Raw genomic sequence first — 4,624 nt, 5'->3', positions numbered from 1 at the left:
AGCCAGTTCAATTAAGAAGGCATGACCTCAAACCAGTGGCTAGGGGATGGCTATAGTTCATTCAACGCTCAATCATTCCTACTAGTAACTGGTTTGAAGTTACTATAGACCGGGCCATCATGATCCATAGTATCATGATTGGAGAGGAGGTGGAAGTTCATGAGATTATACCTCAAGAACTTTACAAGGTGGCTGACAAGTCCTCCACTTGGGCAAGGTTAGCCTTTCCTCACCTCATATGCCACCTATGCAATTCGGCTGGAATTGACATAGAGGGAGACATCCTCATTGAAGAGGACAAGCCCATCACTAAGAAAATTATGGAGCAAATAAGAGATCATGGACCTCAACAAGAGTATGAGGAAACTCCCCACCATGAAATCCCTGAGATGCCTCAAGGGATGCACCTTCCTCCACAAAACTATTGGGAGCAAATCAACACCTCTCTAGGAGAATTAAGTTCCAACATGGGATAACTAAGGGTGGAGCATCAAGAGCACTCCATCATCCTTCATGAGATTAGAGAAGATCAAAGAGCTATGTGGGAGGAGCAACAAAGGCAAGGAAGAGACATAGAGGAGCTCAAAAGCACCATTGGTTCTTCAAGAAGAGGAAGACGCCACCCTCACTAAGGTGGACTCATTCCTTAATCTCCTTGTCTATTTATTTTACTATTTTTCGTTTATTATGCTTTATGTTTATTTTTGTTTGTGTCTTATTACATGATCACTAGTGTTTAAGTGTCTATGTCTTAAAGCTATGAATGTCCTATGAATCCATTACCTTTCTTAAATGAAAAATGCTTTAATTACAAAAGAACAAGAAGTACATGGTTTCGAATTCATCCTTGAAACTAGTTTAGTTATTTTGATGTGGTGACAATACTTTTTGTTTTCTGAATGAATGCTTGAACAGTGCATATGTCTTTTGAAATTGTTGTTTATGAATGTTAAATATGTTGGCTCTTGAAAGAATGATGAAAAAGGAGACATGTTATTGATAATCTGAAAAATCATAAATTGATTCTTGAAGCAAGAAAAAGCAGTAAATACAAAAGCTTGCGAAAAAAAAAAAGAAAAATGACGAAAAAAAAGAAGAGAAAGAGAAAGAAAAAGCAAGCAGAAAAAGCCAAAAGCTCTTTAAACCAAAAGGCAAGAGCAAAAAGCCAATAGCCCTTAAAACCAAAAGGCAAGGGTAATAAAAAGAATTCAAGGCTTTGAGCATCAGTGGATAGGAGGGCCTAAAGGAATAAAATCCTGGCTTAAGCAGCTAAACCAAGCTGTCCCTAACTATGTGCTTGTGGCGTGAAGGTGTCAAGTGAAAACTTGAGACTGAGCGGTTAAAGTCGAGGTCCAAAGCAAAAAAAAAAAAAAGAAGAAGAGTGTGCTTAAGAACCCTGGACACCTCTAATTGGGAACTCTAGCAAAGCTGAGTCACAATCTTAAAAGGTTCACCCAGTTATGTGTCTGTGGCATTTATGTATCCGATGGTAATACTGGAAAACAAAGTGCTTAGGGCCACGGCCAAGACTCATAAAGTAGCTGTGTTCAAGAATCAACATACTGAACTAGGAGAATCAATAACATTATCTGAATTCTAAGTTCCTATAGATGCCAATCATTCTAAACTTCAAAGGATAAAGTGAGATGCCAAAACTATTCAAGAGGCAAAAAGCTACAAGTCCCGCTCATCTGATTGGAGCTAAGTTTCATTGATATTTTGGAATTCATAGTATGTTCTCTTCTTTTTATCTTATTTGATTTTCAGTTGCTTGGGGACAAGCAACAATTTAAGTTTGGTGTTGTGATGAGCGGATAATTTATACACTTTTTGGCATTATTTTTACATAGTTTTTAGTATAATCTAGTTAGTTTTTAGTATATTTTTATTAGTTTTTAATAAAAAATCACATTTCTGGATTTTACTATAAGTTTGTGTGTTTTTCTGTGATTTCAGGTATTTTTTGGCTGAAATTGAGGGACTTGAGCAAAAATCAGATTCAGAGGTTGAAGAAGGACTGCAGATGCTGCTGGATTCTGACCTCTCTGCACTCAAAGTGGATTTTCTGAAGCTACCAAATTCCAAATGGCGCGCTCTCAATTGCGTTAGAAAGTAGACATCCACGGCTTTCCAGAAATATATAATAGTCCATACTTTGCCCGAGTTTAGATGACACAAACTGGCATTCAACGCCAGTTCCATGTTGCATTCTGGAGTTAAACGCCAGATACAGGTTGCAGAAACAGGTTACAAACTGGCGTTCAACTCCAAGAGAAGCCTCTACACGTGTAAAGCTCAATGCTCAGTCCAAGCACACACCAAGTGGCCCCAGAAGTGGATTTCTGCATCATTTACTCATTTCTGTAAACCCTAGTAACTAGGCTGATATAAATAGGACCTTTTACTATTGTATTAGATATCTTTGATCAGTTTTATGCTATCTTAGACCTTTATGAGGGCTGGCCACTCGGTCATGCCTGGACCTTGTTCTTATGTATTTTCAATGGTAGAGTTTCTACACACTATAGATTAAGGTGTGGAGCTCTGTTGTTCCTCATGAATTAATACAAAGTACTATTATTTTTCTATTCAATTCAAGCTTATTCCGATTCTAAGATATTCATTCGCACTTCAATATGAATGTGATGATCGTGACAGTCATCATCATTCCCAACCTATGAACGCGTGCCTGACAACCACTTCCGTTCTACCTTAGATTGAATGAATATCTCTGGGATTCCTTAATCAGAGTCTTCGTGGTATAAGTTAGAATCCATGGACGACCATTCTTGAGATCCAGAAAGTCTAAACCTTGTCTGTGGTATTCCGGGTAGGCTCTGGAAAGGGATGGCTGCGACGAGCTTCAAACTCGCTAGTGCTGGGCGTAGTGACAGACGCAAAAGGATCAATGGATCCTATTCCAGTATGATCGAGAACCGACAGATGATTAGCCATGCAGTGACAGTGCATTGGACCATTTTCACTGAGAGGACAGGATGTAGCCATTGACAATGGTGACGCCTAACACACAGCTTGCCATAGAAAGGAGTATGAATGATTAGATGAAGACAATAGGAAAGCAGAGGTTCAGGAGGAACAAGCATCTTCATACGCTTATCTGAAACTCTCACTAATGAATTACATAAGTACCTCTATTTTTAATTTACGTTTTATTTATATTTTAATTATATTTTAATTATAAAATATCCATAACCATATGAATCTGCCTGACTGAGATTTGCAAGATGACCATAGCTTGCTTCAAGCCGACAATATCTGTGGGATCGACCTTTACTCACGTAAGGTTTATTACTTGGACGACCTAGTGCACTTGCTGGTTAGCTGTGCGAAGTTGTGACAAAGAACTAAGATTATGAACGTGCGTATTAAGTTTTTAGCGTTGTTACCAAGAAATGAACCGTCACGATTTCTGCGCACCAATCAAGAACATATCAAACCCAGTTAATAATCAAATCAAGAACATAACAAAACGAGTTAATAATAAAAACAAGTTAACAAAACAGCAAACCAACAACAAAACAAAAGCTGTGAGTCTGGAACAACCTTACAATTAAAACAATGACAAACTAACGATAACTAAAAATCAACAGAGGAGGGAGAAGGAGCTGTAGCTTTATAACTCGACGGAGATGGCTGAACAAAGGGCTGAGCTGCGGCAGAAAGGAGGCTGAGTAGCGACGGAACGACATCTGTATGGAGGTTGTAACAAGCAACAGAATCGAAGCTGAACAGAGACTGGAAGATGATGGCTGGAGCACGGTGAAAACAGAAGGGAAGCACGACAAAACAGATACGGAAGTGCGACGGACAGTGACTGAACAGAGGTGTTGCGACGGCACTGGAGAAGCACGGACGGCGGCGGTGACACGGCGGTGGCTGGACGGAGCAAAAGAAGGAGTGAGGGAGGAACTCGAAGGAAGAGATGCTTTTGCCTGATACTCTGGTAGTGAGTGAATGAGTAAGGGAATTAGGATTACTGGGTTACCTTAGTGAATGAAACAATGTCATTTATGTTCTAAAGAAAAAAATCGGTCAGGTACCGATTCAATTCGATCGAATAATTTCTGGGCAGTTCGACGATTCATTTATGATTTTTAAAATTGGCAGTTATGACTTTTTTTCGAATCATTTTTTTATCGATTCACAGTTTAACCGGTTTGACCGACCAATTTGAACATATTTTTAAAACCTTGATTTATTTACGTGGTCATTCATCACTCTGTATAGATCATTCTCAGTATTAATTTACTAGTTTTGGTTTGGCACTGTTATTATCATCCAAACATGTTTAATTGTATTTCTATCCAACAAGTACTAGATTCAATGCATTTATTATATATTATTTACTAAAGCAATTCGATGCATTTATTTGTTCTTAACTAAGTTGATATGATTAAATTAAATTATCAAGATCATTAAAACTGGATTTGATTTCGGAAATAGAACAAAATAAAATGACATAAAAATTAAAAATACAAAAATTAGTATTTTGTATTTTATTTATTAATAAATTAAATATAAAATATAATAAATAATAAAAAGTTTAATATATTTTTTTATCATAAAATAAAAAAATAGAATAATAAATGAATAAACTATCAAC

This window comes from Arachis ipaensis, chromosome B10, assembly GCF_000816755.2.
Source record: "Arachis ipaensis cultivar K30076 chromosome B10, Araip1.1, whole genome shotgun sequence".
In the NCBI taxonomy this organism is placed as follows: domain Eukaryota; kingdom Viridiplantae; phylum Streptophyta; class Magnoliopsida; order Fabales; family Fabaceae; genus Arachis; species Arachis ipaensis.
Note: the sequence above shows the minus strand (reverse complement) of the source record.